General features: G+C 27.4%; 1 protein-coding gene across 12 annotated transcripts in view; it reads right to left on the bottom strand.

Moving 5' to 3' along the window:
* The window catches only part of sif (guanine nucleotide exchange factor still life), a 156,705-nt gene that overhangs the window by 112,156 nt on the left and 24,797 nt on the right, over window positions 1–19,752 (bottom strand). For 2 of the 12 annotated variants that reach the window (XM_016074959.4, XM_071180816.2), the window contains exon 1: window positions 7,920–8,561. The exons of 6 other annotated variants lie outside the window; for them this stretch is intronic. The gene's annotated coding sequence lies outside the window, so the exon portion shown is untranslated. Of the gene's footprint in view, window positions 1–7,919; window positions 8,562–19,752 lie in introns of those variants that run through there. 4 more of the 12 variants (XM_071180815.2, XM_071180819.2, XM_071180818.2 and 1 more) reach the window with 2 other exon arrangements.

The following is a 19,752-nucleotide window of genomic DNA, read 5'->3' as shown; positions in this document are numbered from 1 at the left end:
AATTTGCTAAAAAATTTCAGCTTTTGTTTTCTTTTCTATAACTGAAAAAAAAAAATAAAGATATCTGCATTATCAAATTGGAAATATAACTTCTGAAATACGTGGTATTAATATTCAGCATTCTTGTTGACATAAATGCTATAGGAAGTTAAAAGTCCTACAAAATTATGTTCACTATATTCATAGCGATACTACGTTGACTGTTGCTGAATATAAGGCGTGTTCTGAAAATGTTATGTTCTTCGTATAATGTATCTGCAGTATGTATTTTCTTAGTGGGGCACTTTAAAAATTAAATTGTTTGTTGGCATAATTTTAGTCCAAATATAATTGTTCCATGGTGTAACCAACTTGTTGTCCCAAAAGTATAACATCTTGTTGTACCTTGGGATAATTTCAATTTCAAATGGTTTTAAGCTTAACCATTTATTTTCATCTTAATTTAATTACAGAGGATATAATTTTTTAAATTAAACTACAGATGAAATTTTTTGTTGGTTGTAAAGTATTGCATCAAAAAACTTATCGCTTGTAAGTGTAATTATTATTTATCATTTTTTATATCGATTTTCATATCGTTTTACTCTTTTAAAGAATTCTAGTGGATACCTGTAAGGGACTTCGTTTGGGTATCTCGATAATGATCGCTAGCTGAAACGTGGCATTAGTTAACGTTAGCAACTGTTCTCTCCATTCAATTTCGTGTAAACCAAGCCCGTCAAGTATCACATTCAGTTTCAAGTGACACATTCAGTATTATTACACAAAGTTTATGTCACAACGATTTTAATTATTCATTATATATTTCTTTCGTAACGGAACGATAGGCACGAAGTCCTGTGGAATATAAACAAACTAATTATGCATCAAAGTTACCAGGCATAAAAAACAAAAGTATATCACGGTTACAATAAAATACATAAATAATAAATCCAAGTTAAGTAAAAGATAGAGACGTAGAAAGAATTATATTTTAGCAAATTCAATTTACGATACGGCATTGTATTTAATTAACTTCAAGTTAATTAACATTCATTCATTATGTGGAGAAACATTGCTCAACTTTAACACTCCATTTTGCTTACAAATTATCAGCTGCCACTGACGTTATAGCTATGACGTTATAGATCACATGGGTATCCGTGATCTTCTTCTTGAAGTGTAAGTACGCAACTAAGCATTGATTAGTTCAGTTTTTGTTTATGGCTCTACTGATCACATGGCAAGTTTCTTTTTGTTTTCTATCACTTACAAGGTGGGCTTTTATTTATAACGTAATAAATATTTCCTTTTTTTACAATAGATATCTGTTCATTGTTTATTTGAAGCAGCTAAGCCAAAAGTTTTAACTTAGCTTTTAACAGTTGCCTTAAATTGTAAATCTGACATAAGTGCTGAAAATAAAAATTATTTCGTAGAACGTGTAAAAAGGTTAAACCCTCTCCTTCAACATAAAATATTGCTTAAGGACCAAAACTTTTTCCTGAAAAATTATAATATTTTAAAAAAGAAAGAAAAAATATTGTACTAGTTCTCCGAAAATGTAGAAACAGTCTAATACTTTGAAAATAATCATTAAATAAAGCGACAGAATTGTCTTCATTTGAAAGCTTTTATTAGAATTATCGCTACTTTTCCATTTCGCCGGTGCATGCCATTAAGTGGCCAATGCAAACTTACTGAGTGCATGTAAATTCAACTTTTTATTTTATTTTGAGTGACTTTTTTTAATAAATAAATAAAAAAACCAAAATGAATTGCGCCGACGAATTGGAAAAGTACCGAATTATCTCCTTCGTCTCCATTCTCTTTCATCTTCTTGGCCCTATTCATTTTACTTACTTTCATAAAATTAGGGCTTATATTAGAATTTATTTTTAACTTTAAATACTAAAATTTGAATTTGAAGTAATTATTTTTATATAAAAATATTTAAATATAAGTTCGATGAAATGCTAAATAAATTAAAAGTACATTGAAATATTAGCTTATTACTTGCAATTTAGATATTACTTATCTTTGTTACAGTGAATAATTTTAATCATAAACATAAATTAGAATTAATTGTGATCATGATTGCTTGTAATTATCACTGCAAAAGCAATGGGAGCTGCAATTTCTTATCACGAGAATTAAGAAATAGTGATATTTTTTTAAATTTTTACTTGCCATAAATTACATTTTAATGAACTTTACAATATTCTAACGATAAATATTTACTAAGATGACGATAAATATTTACTAAAGATAAATGTTTACTAAGATAAGATAAATATTTACTAAATTAAAACTTTGTTTTAGATTTTCTTTTATAGTTTTTAAAAGTTACTAACAATTAGTTATATTTATGTTATTAAAATTGATTTATTATAATTTATAAAACTAAATTTTTATAAAAAATATAATTTATAAAACTAAATTTTTATAAAAAATGTAATTTATAAAATTTCATAACATATTTATAAAATTAATGACATATTCATAAAATTAATATATTAGTCGTGCATATGAAATTAGATATATTATTAGGATTATCAATTTGATTTAAAATTTTATCCTCTTAAAATCTTAATTAAATTTGTTTTTGGTTCTCTTTTTTGCCTGTTTATAAAGCTGATATTTTTTTTAAAATTCTATTCTTTTAATACTCTGACCATTATTAAAAAAATTTTAAAAAAATCTAAAATACTTAGTTTTTAACTTCTTATAATTCGCTTCTGAAAAAAATACATGCCAATAAATTGATATTTTGGAAATATTTTTTATCAAAATTTCTTTTTTGTTAGTCATTTTAAATATACTAAAAAAGAAAGCATTTCAAATGTCACGAAACAATCAACTAAAATTCCTTATTTACACGTACATTTTGATGTTAGAAATCAAAAATCAGAAAAAAATTCTAAGCATTTTTTTATCAACTAAATTAGCAGTAGTTGAGTAAATAATTCACTGTATAATATTTGAACTCAATGCCTCTTCATATTTCATTCGAAATCAAAAGACTCTCAAACGATTTCTAAAATCTGCTGTATATCGCTAGTATGACAAATGTTTTTTTTTTCCTCTTTAAAAGTTGAGTCTTTTTTCCAGCTAAATAAAAATGTTTTAGGTATAAATTATTGTTTTATAACAAGTGTTTAGTAAATTCTACAAATTTGGAAATTAATTTTTAAATTTTTCACAGAAACACCTGAATAAAATACACTTGATTTAAAATTTTATAGCCACTTTCAGTAGATACAGTGCCTTTCACTAGATTTCTATTAAAATGGGAGGTGTGTTGATAATGAAAATTAATCAACCTAAAATATCAACCTAATTTTAATCAACCTATACGTTGAAAATGTTGTCCGAGAAAAATAAATTAGCTACAATGCTAAATACAGATTTCTTTTTATTGATGAAATGAATTTTAATGATTTTATGATAGTATTATGAAAATTAACTTGAAATTTATTTTCCTTAAGACGGGAAATCTTTCGATGAAACTATAAGTTTGAAATACATTCATTTATTTATCTCAAATTTATCACCAGTTTTTCAATCATTTCAGTTTCATTTCAAACATTTCTGTAAAATGACTCTTAAAACGGGTGTATTGGCATGGTATATAATTCACAATACAATTTTAGCTAAACAAATAACTGGGCTAAAGTAACCACAAGTTGTTGTACCTTTGTCACATTTAAAAAGCCTGTTTTTTAATAGATATTAAACCTTTGAATTAAGGCAGTTCTCGTTTACTAACAGGAGTCACATTTAAAACAAAACAATCTGAAAAACCTACCATTAATGTTTCTTAATTTACCAGCAAAATTTTCATAAAAAGAGCAAAAAATTAGCATAAGTTTATGGTAGGTAGAAATACATAAAATGTTCATAAATGCATAAATGTATCCGAATACATAAATGTAATGCATTATTCATACATTTCTTAACATAGAATCTTATATATAGGGTGTCCCAAAACGACCGCATAAACTCTGCACAGCTAGATTCCTCGTTGGGAGTACATAAAAAATGCCCGAAGAAGCGTAGAGATAAATACGAAAAACGAAGTATGACGTCACTGCCGGTGTAAGGAAAAAAAAACACTTTATTGGACATATCCACGGCGTGCTCAAGCCTGCCTCGACATGCACGGCGGACACTTTGAACATCTTTAAATTGTGCATAGTATATTGCTGTTGATATGTTCAATAAAGTGTTTTTTCTTGCACTGGCAGTGACGTCATACTTTGTTTTTCGTATTTTTCTCGTAAACTATGGATCGTACAGGAACGCTTCTTCGGGCATTTTTTATGAACTCCCAACGAGGAATCTAGCTGTGCAGAGTTTATGCGGTCGTTTTGGGACACCCTATATTTAGAGAGTGATACTCTGGGTGCTCTTTTTGTGAGATTTTTTTTTTTTGATGTTGTTAAAATAAGTTGATATAAATTTTGTAGCATCAATTTCCACCATTTATTTTGATTTTTTCTTACTCAAAGCTTCCATATACTCAATAAAATATTTCTTTATCTTAATATAGAACACATGGTATGCATATATTTAGCAATTTGTTTAATCGTCAAAAAGTTTTCCAATGTTCATTCAATAAAACCAAAATTTCTTCCAAAAAAAAATAGAATAAATATTTTCTATAGACTAACACTGTAGAAATCCTGCCTCTATCCAATTTAAAGTCTTTGATTAAATTTATAAAGATTACTTATGTAAAAAATAAAATAAAATAGAATATAAATATGCAAATGTGAATAGAATCGAAGAAAAATAACGAATAGTGTCCAAAACTAGTTAAAAATTTAGTTTCTATAATGAACGATTACACATTTGAAGTAATCAAGCTCAATCGTAACACAATGAAATATTAATTTAAAAGGTTTAATTTATAATATTAACCAGTTTAGCTCATTTTTAAAAATATTAAAGTTACTAAGTCTGCAAGGATATGTTGGAGCACGAATCCTCACCGACGAATATTCCTTATTTATTAGTTAAACTTTTAAAATATACCATAATTTTTACTACTTCATGAATAATGTAAAACTCAAATACATACTTAATTATAAGTTTATTCTAATAATGCTGTGTGTCTTATTTTTTGCAGTGTTTATTTCCGTTTTCTTTTATAATATATTTATTGTAAAATTAAACCACTTCAACTTTTTTTTACTTCAAACAATTGTACAACTAGATAAAAACTGAAATATATTCTTTATATTAAAAAAACTTACTTTTTATGTAATTTTTTTTTAATTTTTAAAACACAGTGTTTATACGAAAGGAACTTTATTCATTTTTTTATTAAAGGTTTTGCATGAATGTTAAAAATTAATTGTTCAATCATTATACAAAAAAAAATATTTTCATTAAAGACCTAGACCATCGATTCCCAAATTTTATTCTTCGGACCCCTGAGGTTCCGGGGAAGAGTTGAAGGGGTTCCGTGAGTTAGTACTATTTAGAAACCAATAATGAGTTTTGAAACCTCCGATTATATTTAAATACAACCCATATTTCATAATTTATTTAATCTTTCGGTTTCCCTTATGAAATTACTTTAAAAAAATGCCAATGAAGTAGAAAGAGCATTTCTGAAAAGAAAATATAATATTTCCAATAACAATATATTGGGCGAATTTTGAAAAGTACAAGCATTTATAAAATATTGCATATGTATTTTCTACTGCACTTTTCGATTCAGAAAAAAATGACAGAATTCTTTAAAGAAATATGTTTCTCTAAAAACCATTTTTAACGCTTATAGCAGTTCTTTTTAGTTTTAATTTCAAAGTAAGTCATTATTCAGATTTCAAAAATCATAATAATAATAAATTTCATAAGTCATAATAAAAGTGAATCATAAGTTTAATCTTTTTCAGCTCATAACTAGACAGGGCAACAAAGGCTGCAAATTTAACGGTCGAACATAAAACCTAATTTAAAACGATAACAAATCTTAATTAATCTGATTAATTATTTTAAAATTAATCTTTTATGGATCAAAGCGTTCATAATTATCTTAAAAAACTATATTTATAAAGTCGGGGCTCTGTCAAAAGAAGGTTGATTAATTAGGGTTCCGTATCCGAAAAAAATGGGAACCGCAGACCTAGACCAAACTTTATTGTACTTAGTATGATAATTTAAGCACAGAGAATTAATGTGTTTTAACGGCGTATTACAGGTTACGACATTATTATTAGTTTAAAATAAGGATTTGGAAAACTACGTTTTTTTTATTCTAAAGCATGAATCTGTATGACTTATTACAAATAATTTGACAGAGTAATTCCATTTCACTTTCATAATCAGCACCCTTCTTTTAAATTTATAATTATTAAAGTAATATTTCAACCAAACTAAACCAAGTAAATTTCTTTCTTTATAATTAAACATAGTATTTCATATTGTAACCTCAGGGACAATTCTGAATATAGTAATGATTATTATTTTGCAATATTTCATTATTTTTATGCAAAAAAATAACATGAGATACTCTCTTAATATACGCTAGTTAAACTGCTGACCAGTAAAATGCCGATGGCCATTAAATTGTGAAGCTTTAACTTCCATAATTTCTCTTGACCACAACGGGAAATTGCAAGAACGCTTTACTTCAAATATAATGCTAACAGTTCAAAATCAGCCATTTGCAGAACAGGGAGAATTCGAGATGTCCCTCCTCCTCCACCTCCATTTAGGAAGAAAAATAGAGTCCATCAGGGGGAAAAAACGTAAATGAACAAAATGAATTTGTAATCTTTTTTTTTTATATATACATAAAAGGCGTATATAAGTTTCTAAAAGTTACGATAATCATGAAAGAGCCGGAGTGGGGCAGGGGATAGAGTGCTCGCCTTCCAATGAGGTGAACCGGGTTCAAATCCCATCAATGACTGGTCGATTCGAATTCCGCACCTGGCTAGCACACCACAGTGCTGACGTAAAATGTCCTTAGTGGTAGATGGATGATGGTTTGAGTTCCCTTGCAGTTAGGTTAACAGCGGGAAGTTTTCCTGGTTTTCCTCTCCATGTAACGCAAAGGAAAGTTAGTTTCATAAGAAAAAGTCCTCCACGAAGGCAAATTTCTCCCAATCTTGATCCATCAGTCCAATTGTCTTCTGGATTAGATTCAAAATTACAAGGCTACAGAGTCGAATATTAGTAATCGTAAGTCCAAAATTGGGTAGGTTGTTCAACGATGGTTATAAAATGAAATAATCATTAAAATTGATAACATTATGTTAGTTTATTATGTTTTTAAGAAATTTGGAATGTTTTAGGTTGAAATAAAATATTCCGGTGTCTTCAAATTCATTCCTGGGTCGTTTTCGCTCATATTCCTGCCGTGAAAGTGTTTGTTTTTTTATTAAATAAATGGAAATGCTAGAATTACACGATTTAATATACTTAGGCTCGACCTGAATATAATTTTAAGAAAGGATTCTTGAATTATGTTATCATTAAACCCAGTTTGGCCCCGAATGTAAATTTTAAAAAGAATGCTGGAACTGTACAAAAAATAAACTTTTACTTTAATTCCAGTATAAAATTTCAAAAATCTTACGACGATAAGTAAAATCAGAATAAAATAGAAATTTAAGAAGGGAAATTTGGTAATTCTATCATCGCCTTATAGAACAAAAACGAACAAATACGAAAGCATAAATAACGCATTCTCTTACATTATTATATAACAAATTATACTAATGCTATTACTGAAATATATAAAACAAGGAGGAAAAGAAAGAAATGTTCAACGTAAGAAAGGGTCGTGATATGAACCAATAATCCTCAGGGATGTCATTGCTGAAATCGAAATTGGCGTGCAGCATCGCGGCAAGCATTCCTCGGACACCTCGTGTTCACGTTCACTCCCCCTCGCCCATCGGTAATTAGAATATATCACTTACCTACGATTAGCTTGTTGCTCTTGATAGATTTGCCTAGCTTTGACCACATTCGAAAGGGCAGTGTCCTCCATACCATGAAAATTACAGACGGTAATTGCCGCTTCCCGAAAAAAGGAGCACCGAAACCAGGATGAGGAGGAGGAGCTACAATCAATGATCAGTCCTGGATTCCGGCACGTGTTATCGCTCGTTTAAGTTCCACAGTGAGGGGTGTTTGGCTCCTCTCATTCAAGAAAATCGGTAGATGAGTTGGGAGACATTTTTCTATCGAAAAAGTCTCTTGTGATGCTGGAACAAGGTCACTTCAAAGATATAACTCGTCATCATCCTTTCACCATCTTACTCCACAACATCAACTATCGATTTTCCGTACGTGAGTCGTAACCGCGAGCCGTTCTCGCCACTTAATTGTTTTATGCTACGATTATTAAATTATTGTGTTCGGTGATTTGCTACTTAAATAACAGAAATCGAATCTCGGGTCTTCAATCGTTCTTCTACTCTGAGAAAAATCTGTTTGTTTATCGAAGAATGATCGGCTTAAGGCTGCGCAAGGACCTCCGCGCAGCTGCAATGTGGGGTCGGCCGAAGAACAGCAGAGTGCGCCATGCTGCAAGCGCAGTTTCTCAGCGTACCCCCGGTAAAGATGGCCGATACTAAGGGGTGAAATGAAGACGAAAAAAGTATGAGAGGAAAGAAAAAAAACGTGGTTGCCCCGGAAAAAAGCAATTCGCAAAGGGGTTCGCAAAAGCAAATTAGCCCCTTCCATTTGATGTAAATGAGGAAACTTGTGTTATAGTATTTTAACTTTTTTTTATCCATAAAATGTTTTTATAATAGTCCAGTGAAAAGTCATTAATTTAATATAAAATGAAATATAATTTTAAAAAATCTCTGATTACATATAGAATTCACTTTCTAAATTTTTTTTTATTTCAAAACATAGGTTTATCACATTATAATTTAAGTTAATAAAGTGTACCTTTTAACACAATAAACAATAAATATAAATTTATTACTTTTACATAATACTTCTACATATACCCTTAAATTGTTAATACATAATTATTCCTATGCCGTTTAAGAGTACAATCTTATAACTCATAAGCATTTAGATAATTTTTTCTTAATTTAAATCGGTATAATATAAATTAGCCACCTGTTGCTTCGCTAGAAAATTATGTTTTTTAATTAAGTCTATACTTACACTGAGAAAAAAAGTATGGTCAAAATTACCAGAATATGAAAAAATTACCGTATTTCGGGCTCAATTGGAAAACCAAAAAGCTCGTTAATTTTTACCGAAGAGCTTTGGTAATGGTTATGGTAAAATTGACAATATTGTTTTATAATGGGTGATACAATTTGATGTGGTAAAATTTCGAGTTTTATTATGATACCTTAGAGCTTGGCATGAAAATCATTTATTATTTTAAGTTTGCTTTTCAGTTTTGTAATTTTTGCTAAAAATTTAGCCGCAAACAGTTACCATACGAATAGAAAAGTTATCATATGATAGATTGAAATATCGTATATTTTAATTATATTAACCATAATTAAATTTTTTATTTAGTTGAAATATCATTACCATACAGTACGTTAATTTTACAAGAACTTTTTTCTCCGTGTATCAAATTAACATTTTTATTATGTAAATAATTATTGACTATTGTATGTGGCAGGGGTTTAAATTCTTTCTACATTATACCGCATACATATGTTCTACCTTTGTTTTATGAACTGTTTTAACAAATCGTGTGTACTGGCGGAATTCAATACAGATGAGTTATGAGAAACAAAAGTCAAAGTCTTAAATCTAATGTCATATTAAATTTATAATTCTCGAATTTCATGTAGAATTCATTGAGATGAATTTAAATTTACCAAGAACAGTTTTTAAATCTAAAGTAATTATTTTAAAAGAAAAAGCTCATTTTCGAAACATAATGAGTCAAAAAAACAAAAAAATGGAAACATAGCAATTTCAAATGCACGGTTACATGCAAAGTAACAAAACATTTTACTAAAAGTTTATGCTCGAAACTAAAATATTTTCTAATCAAACAAGACCAAACATTTTTTAATGCTCTTTTCCCTTCATCTCAAAACTTAATTTAAAAAAACGGTTGGAATTTTTTTTCGATCGATGTGTCCCTAAATTTGAAAGATTTTGCCTCAATCCATGATGCATATTTTATTTTATAGATCATAATTTATCATAAGTGTGCAAATAAGGTGTTTAAAATATTTACTAAAATAAAAGAGGCACAATATTTTTTTACAATTCAAACCAGTCTTTTTTGTTTTTTATTAAATAAATAAATTAAAGGTAGCGTACACACAAGAAAAAAAAATATTTAAATAATAGTAAGAAAACCATACTGGTTTAGAAATGATTTATAAAAATTCGTTATAACAAACAAGTGTAGGTTGGAGAAAGAGCTGTTTAATACAACATTTACTTGCAAATAAATATCTTTTAAAAAACATATAAATAGAATGATCTAACACAGTTTTTTATTGTTATCGGTGCATTTTTATTGACCAGAAAATTGCATGTTAGGATCTAGTTTTCCCATATTGATTTTTCGTTATTTTTGGCTATCATCAGGATAAAATATATATAAATCATAAAGGTATCATTTTCTTATAAAATAATATCTCTAATTAAAAGGTTTTTTTCATAATATTTATTTTTTTTGCTGCACAAATGAATTCGTTTTTGATTTTAATTGTTTTTTTAATTAAGAGTTAAAATTAAGAGAATTGTTTCTTTATAATGTAATTCTATGATATTTTGTTTCTTTATAATGTAATTCTATGATATTTTGTTTCTTTATAATGTAGTTCTGTGATATTTTGTTTCTTTATAATGTAATTCTAGGATATTTTGTTTCTTTATAATGTAATTCTATGATATTTTGCTTCTTTATAATGTAATTCTGTGATATTTTGTTTTTTTATAATGTAATTCTATGATATTTTGTTTCTTTATAAGATAATTCTATGATATTTTGTTTCTTTATAATGCAATTCTATGATATTACCGTAATACGCTAAGATAAACGTGTGTAATTTTGCGTCTAAATAACAGTTTCAAAATTATTATTTTTTGGCGAAATTGACATTGAAATAATATTTTCAATTATAATCAAAAGGATACGTTAAATTATTAAGAAATTCAATTAGCTTCATGCACAATGTAATACATTGCACAAATTGTATTTAATATATGAGCTTGTTTGGAACGAAAAAATATTAAATTGTGATTGTATACTCACCAAATTTGTAATAAAACGATGCCTTTATGCTTTAAGGGAATTGTTTCAACTTTTGTAGAAAAAAACTGCTTCATTCCAAGAAACAATGTTAATGAAAGTTTCGGGATCGGTGAGCGGTAGTGAACAGGAGGCTTATTCCCCTTATTCCCCATTCCTTTTTTTTATGTTACATTATAAATAATAATATGAACATAAAGTGCAAAACAAGTTACAAAATTTAAAGACAAAATATTATTTTGAAATAATCATAAACAAAATGAAAAACATTTCTTTATTTTAATACTTTCTTTACAACTGATAGTATTTTTTTCAAACTAAAATAGTCACGAAAGAACAAATAATTAAACTTTAAGAGTAACAATGGAAAAGAAGTTTTTTTTTCCACTTTCATTGCTAGCTCCAAAATCATCATTATAAATTCGAAATACTTTTGTGCATCGGTAAAATAAATTAATGAGAATATGATAAAAAAAAATTAATGTGAAATTAGAAATAAAACTAAATAGAAAAAAAAAAAACAGTTGAAAAGTTGGAAATGAGTCAAAATTCATTTTTAGCAATAAATTAAGTAATGAATATGTTTGAAGAATTCGGAAGCTCACATTGCATCGATTGACTGATAAAAGTAACTAGAGATATTGTCGGGGAACTTTGATTATAAAGAAGTCAGCTCTTTAATCAAAGATTAAGGTTTCATATGAAGAAAGAAGTGATCGTAATTGGTGTCCATTTTTTAACGTCTACACAGAAATATTGGCGTCATTTCTCAGGAGAATTAGTTTAGTTAGAATTAGTTTTTCCCTCTGACAAACGAAGATTTATTTTAATTCTTAATTAGATATGAAGGGAAACAAAAAAAAATTTGATATATTCTAAATCAGTTAAAAAAATGAATTTTAGCCCTGTAATATTGAAAAATCAGGGCTAGGAAAGTCACTGAGAAATGTAAATGAAATAAGTATATATCCTTGTCGCCAATTCAGAAGAAATTTTTTAGTTAGTGTCATTTTGAGATACAAGAAAGGCTCATTTGCTCAAAAGATATTCAAGGTTTTTTAATGTATTTGTTTGGAAACAGTACGTATGTGTGTCCGATTTTTAAAAGTTATCATTTGTAACAGTTAATTAACATCACTCGAGCTATTAAAATTGCATCTTATTACGAGAAATTCCATTTAATTGAATAAAAGTTACTTAAATTAATTTTTTCCCTGTTGGTGGTGGTACACTGTAAAATATAACTGTAAATTCAGTAAAAAAGTAAAAAAAAAATTTTTATTGAAAATTACTGTTTTTTGAGATAAATACAGATTTCTTTGTTTTTAATCATTACCCGATCACTGCAAAAAATGCCCGTATTATTACAGATTTTTCCGTATATTTGACGGTTTAAAATTGTTTTTCACAAAACAGTTTTTGTCTGTTTTTCACTCTGATCATAAGCGGATTAAAAAGGTCAATTCATATACTAGTTTTCACGTTGCAGTTTTGCTTACCGTAAGATAGCTTCTTTTTTTCAAATCATTTTACGATTTTCTATATACTTGCTTTTTTCAGCAATCATTTTATTGTTTTGAATATGGTATAAATAAAAATGAGATTCGATTTCATTGTTAAATTGATGCTTCATCTAATTATTATCTGTCTTTAGATATAATTTTTTGGTAAGTTAAATTGCTAGGCATTTTTACAAAAGTGGGTCACTGTACTTTTAAACGTTTTTACACTAAAATATGATTTTAACAAATAATTAACTATGCAATATTAGAACAACATTTAAGATAAAAAATAGTTTAAGATATTTTTTTCATATCCAAATGCTAGAGATGTCGTGGCAAAGGGGACAGAGTACTCGCCTACCAATCAGGTGACCCGGGTTCGATTCCAACGTTGACTGATCATGCGAATTCTGTCATCGGCTTGCACAATAGTAACACAAATATTTTATAGAGTTCTTTTGTTTTGTTAAAATAACAGTTTCCTGTTAAAATGATAGAGTTTGTTGGTTAAAATTACAGTACTTATCTGCTTATAAAAGAGGCGTCTGTTTGTAAATAACAATATTTTTCAGCGAAATAAACGATTTTACACTGGCATAGCATCTGACAGCTTTTTTTTCTGTAAATTTAACGTACTTCTTTTTATAGTATACAAACATTTTTTAGCACCATACTTTTTTGTTATCACACTGAAAAAATTTCGTTCAAGCAAATATCTGAAGCTTTGGAACACAGTGTGTATAAGAGTACATGCTAAAACTTTTAAATTAAATTAAATTAATTGATGATCATTTCAAGCTCTGTTTCTAAACCAAAGTAATCTTATTATTTTGTGTCCATGAGAGAAAAAATTATTCTGATGTACTTAAAAATTTGGCTCATATAACTAGGTGGTTCGATTGGGTAGAATTTTTTCATTTATTTTACAATTAAAAACATTTTACGTCAATTTAAACCTTAATATTTTTTTTATTTTTTCCTTGTCATTCATTTTGGGCAATTGTGGAATATACAAACTTGATTTATTTAATTTGAGAATTATAATGAACATTACAAAAAGTAAGAAAAGAACACTATCCCGAACTTTCGACTCCACTTCTAACTAAACTATTTGGATCACAGTTTCCAGACTGCGGTTCCAAAGTTTTCCAGACTTAATATTTTAAGAGACAAGAATCTAAATCATTCGAAAAAAAGTGCGTTTGCACAGAGAAAATATGCTTTTGTGCTCTATGTCGTAACTCAATTCATTGTTCAAGATTATTAATTAAAATATCTCGTGTAAACTTTCGTGAAGAATGCAAAAAATTCCAATTATTGGATCAAAAATTATTTATCTTTTCTTTTTAATTTTGCCAGTTCAGATTCTTTCTCGAAGGAAATAAAAAAAAATTATGATAATAAAGCTATTTTCTACATCTGCTTCATAGAGGAAAATTTATGTAATTAAATTAAATAGTATTGAATTTTGCAAGTTTAATTTGGAAAAACTAAATCGTACTAATAACCCATTTTTATTACAAGCACTTTTATTGTACTTTTCGTAACTTACTTTATAAAAACAATGTTTTATTTGTAGTTCCAACATCTTAAAAATCAAATTTGTGAAAACAGCTTACAGAGGACAAGAGTTAACGACATTGATATAGTTTTAAAGAAACCAACATATGTTTTCTTTGATTAATATTCTTATACTTACTTCATTCTTCTAAAATAATAGTTCTATTTTATGGGATTACTCTTTGTTTCTTCATTTAAAAGTCACAGCTAAAAAATATTCTAAATAATAAAATATTCTGAGATTATTTTTAAGAGTTTGATTCAGTTAAGCTACGTTTAAAAACACTTTATAAATGGGGACAATTTTGTAAAACATTTTTTATATTCCTCCAAAAATAAATTGCTGTATCATATCTCAATGAGAAATTTCTTTTTATAAAAAGGTTTCATTCTTGTTCTTCTCAATTTTTGAGTAATTTTAATAGCACAAAAGTTAAGACAAAGTGTTCATAAAATTAATTGTGCTAGCAAGTTTTTACGTTATCAGAAAAATGCAGCTTTAAAAACCCTTTCTATGACTTGATTGTAAATTTTTATGATTGCAAATATAAGAAGAGAATGGAATGATAACACATAGCCAATCACAGAAGGCTTCTGGTTTGTAACGCACAAGACAGCCAATCAAAATTGGGAACGCATGTGTCTGAAAAGGTAATAATTTTTAATAATGCTGTCAAAAAATACAAAATGCAAACTGACCTCAAATAAAACTTAGAGGATTTCGAATCAAATAAACAAGAAAACTGTACTATTCCGTTTATAAAAAGGAAGATTTATTAACTCAACAACAAAATTATAACATCGCCATTCCAAAAAAAAACAAAAAACAAATCTCACACTTGTTACGTAAAGCTATAAAAAGACCGAACGACAATTTATGCAAACGATTACATATGATTATTATGAACTAAACTTTATGCAAACGATTGTTTATAACGTCATTACATAAAAATGTCATTAACGCAATATTATCCAGTGTTTATTAATAACTTTGAGTGGCAATGTAAAAACATAATTGTTCTAAAGTTTTATAGTAAAATGTTTGTTTTGATAGAACTCAGTTATTTATTTTAGAATTCCAATAAATTTTAATAGCTCTTATAAATCGGGTAGAGTTATTGGAAGCACGAATCAAAACTCTCTCAAAAAACTATTTACATTCCAAATTATCAAAATATATTGAACAGAATTTACTTTAAAATACTTATATCTTTTATAAAAAATGGATCGCTGTGAATATCTTAGGCGATATCGACAGCGACATACAGCTGAACATAATTTAGCAGCACAAAATTACCTGGAAAATAATCGTAGTGCTATCAATACGCGACGGCGGAATGCGCGGCAAAGAAACGTTGAAGAGTCAAGACGTTTAAATGAAATCGAATACCTTGGTGAGTCTTTATCAGACATGATACCCCCTTTTTTCGTGGAAACATTTAGTGATGAATGTATAAACTGTGGTGCTCTTTCGTTTCCAGCAGAACATGGCAGAATGAAATTTAATTGCTGCCATCATGGCAAAGTTGAGCTCTCCAATCTGGAATATCCAGAAGTATTAAAGGATCTTTTACTTGGCAGCCATTCTGATGCAATAAACTTTAAACAGAATGTTCGATTGTACAACTCTGCATTTGCGATGGCAGCTTTTTGCCCATCTCATGAAATTTCTTGTAAAGGGATCAGTTGTCTTACTTTTAAAGGTGATGTCAATGTTACCGCGACAACAAGCTTGATCCCTTCTAATAATCAAAATCACAAATTTGGTCAACTTTATATAAGCTTATAATATTGTTTATTTTAAAATTTCCTTATATAAGTTTATAATGCTGATAATAAGCACATCTGACATTTTATAATCCTATCATATTCTCTCTATGCCATGTTGGTGCAGAAAAATTACAATCTAATCTACAGGAAAACAACTTTAATTTTGTTCGCGAAGCAAACAAAAATGTATGTATGTATGTATGTATGTATGTATGTATGTATGTATGTATGTATGTATGTATGTATGTATGTATGTATGTATGTATGTATGTATGTATGTATGTATGTATGTATGTATGTATGTATGTATGTATGTATGTATGTATGTATGTATGTATGTATGTATGTATGTATGTATGTATGTATGTATGTATGTATGTATGTATGTATGTATGTATGTATGTATGTATGTATGTATGTATGTATGTATGTATGTATGTATGTATGTATGTATGTATGTATGTATGTATGTATGTATGTATGTATGTATGTATGTATGTATGTATGTATGTATGTATGTATGTATGTATGTATGTATGTATGTATGTATGTATGTATGTATGTATGTATGTATGTATGTATGTATGTATGTATGTATGTATGTATGTATGTATGTATGTATGTATGTATGTATGTATGTATGTATGTATGTATGTATGTATGTATGTATGTATGTATGTATGTATGTATGTATGTATGTATGTATGTATGTATGTATGTATGTATGTATGTATGTATGTATGTATGTATGTATGTATGTATGTATGTATGTATGTATGTATGTATGTATGTATGTATGTATGTATGTATGTATGTATGTATGTATGTATGTATGTATGTATGTATGTATGTATGTATGTATGTATGTATGTATGTATGTATGTATGTATGTATGTATGTATGTATGTATGTATGTATGTATGTATGTATGTATGTATGTATGTATGTATGTATGTATGTATGTATGTATGTATGTATGTATGTATGTATGTATGTATGTATGTATGTATGTATGTATGTATGTATGTATGTATGTATGTATGTATGTATGTATGTATGTATGTATGTATGTATGTATGTATGTATGTATGTATGTATGTATGTATGTATGTATGTATGTATGTATGTATGTATGTATGTATGTATGTATGTATGTATGTATGTATGTATGTATGTATGTATGTATGTATGTATGTATGTATGTATGTATGTATGTATGTATGTATGTATGTATGTATGTATGTATGTATGTATGTATGTATGTATGTATGTATGTATGTATGTATGTATGTATGTATGTATGTATGTATGTATGTATGTATGTATGTATGTATGTATGTATGTATGTATGTATGTATGTATGTATGTATGTATGTATGTATGTATGTATGTATGTATGTATGTATGTATGTATGTATGTATGTATGTATGTATGTATGTATGTATGTATGTATGTATGTATGTATGTATGTATGTATGTATGTATGTATGTATGTATGTATGTATGTATGTATGTATGTATGTATGTATGTATGTATGTATGTATGTATGTATGTATGTATGTATGTATGTATGTATGTATGTATGTATGTATGTATGTATGTATGTATGTATGTATGTATGTATGTATGTATGTATGTATGTATGTATGTATGTATGTATGTATGTATGTATGTATGTATGTATGTATGTATGTATGTATGTATGTATGTATGTATGTATGTATGTTAAATTTTTAAATAAAATTTAACATACATGTAACATACAATTTTTAAATAAAATTTTTCCATGTGCAAATCCATTTCGGGCAAATCCGTGGCTAAAATTATGTGCTAAACAGGCAATTCATGTTTCTCTTTTTTATTTTATATTTTTTTCTTAAATAAATATATATTTTCTAAAATTATTTATGGTCAATTTCTTTAAATTATCCAGTATAATATTACCTTGCGCACATCCAATTCGGGCCCATCCTTGATAACTAACAAATCAAACGCACTTCAGTAAGAACGACACTTTAAAACAAAACTCATCTAGTTACACTCAATTTGCACTTTTGTTTTCATATTTTGCAATCTGGCAATTTTGTTACGAAAATATTTTTTAAATCATTCTTGAAAAATTTCCCGTTCATGTAAGTACATTTGAATTCGCTACTAGCTTTATAGATTTTGTTTTATTCTGTTTTTTCTTTCTCTTTCATTTTTTTTTCTATTTTTACGTGTTATTTTTACTTACTGTGCTCTATTTTATTTGTTGTAATTTTTGTAAAAAAAATTTTTAAGTGCTCCTCACACTATTGTATTAATATATTTCGCTTTGGCTATATTGATACAATATCAGAAAGCACTCTTTTTTGCGGATATAATCGTGTGGGCTGATGAAAAGATTATATATATATATATATATATATATATATATATATATATATATATATATATATATATATATATATATATATATATATATATATATATATATATATATATATATAATATGGGTTGGACAAAATAATTGAAACACTTCGATACTCACACATTTTTTGACATTTCTTGAAAAATACTTTGAGAATCAGTTTATAAATTTAGAAGTGATTATATATTGCGATTTCTCATTATTATCAATGAAGTTTAAAGCTTTTTGAGATTTAAGGAATCGACAATAAATTACAAACGGAAACGACCACCCTATGTCATAAAATGTAGTAATAAAGTTGTAACTTATTACTATTATTTTGGTTAGTACATGCAATAATTGAACGAAATTTTACTAACCTCTCTTTAATATTTATGGAGATTTGAATATTTTTATAAAGAACTATTTTTTAAGCTGTTTTGCTATAACTTTGAAAATATTCAGAAAAATTAAACAAATCTTGTAAATCAATTTAAAATTGATTACAAAATTATTGCTGTATGATCTTCGGGGGGAAGAACTAGTTTGTGACTTGTCGAAACAGTTGACAAGTAAGCTTAAAAAATTTCTTGCTTGGCATCAAATGCTAGGACGCTCAAAAAAATGGATAACTTGAAACAGCACATTCCATAGATTATAGAGGAATCTATAAATTCTTCCACGAATTAATAATTAAGTAATAGAAAAAAAAGTTGGCTTCAACAATTTTATGATTTCTGGTCGCTGTGTTTTCATTTAAAGAGAAAAAATATATATCTACGTATAAAATTGTGAATTCTAGTCTGATTAAAATTTAGTGATATTTGAAAAAGAAAAATATAAAGCATTCTATTTTTCATCTTTCACCAAGATGCTTTCAGTGAAATAGATTAAAACAGATATATATATCCGCTTAAAAGTATTTTCAAATGACAAAATGCAAAATTTTAGAGAAATTAGTCGAATAGTTTTTGAAAGATGAAATGTCATAAAAGTCATTTATTTACATTTCTGAAAGTAATATTGAACTTATTCCCTTGAAATGTTTAATTTTGCCAGTTATAACGTTTACAATTTAAAATTTTGTAAATATTTGTGCACCTTACAGTTCAATTCTTTCGACCACTTTAAAATTAATACATAATCTAAAAACTAATACATAGTTATAAATAAATATTTTTCCCACTGAATCTTTGGATAGACAAATTTTAAAACATTATTTAAAGATTTTTAGACTCTTTTAAATAGTTTAGATATGCTAAAATTGAAATTAACATTGATGAGTTCGAACTTTTATCTGTTCCTCTTGTCAAACTATTCGGAATATCT

Source organism: Parasteatoda tepidariorum, chromosome 8 (assembly GCF_982258835.1).
Source record: "Parasteatoda tepidariorum strain Cologne lab strain chromosome 8, Ptep-v5.0, whole genome shotgun sequence".
Lineage (NCBI taxonomy): Eukaryota > Metazoa > Arthropoda > Arachnida > Araneae > Theridiidae > Parasteatoda > Parasteatoda tepidariorum.
This window is presented reverse-complemented; position numbering and strand designations above follow the sequence as displayed.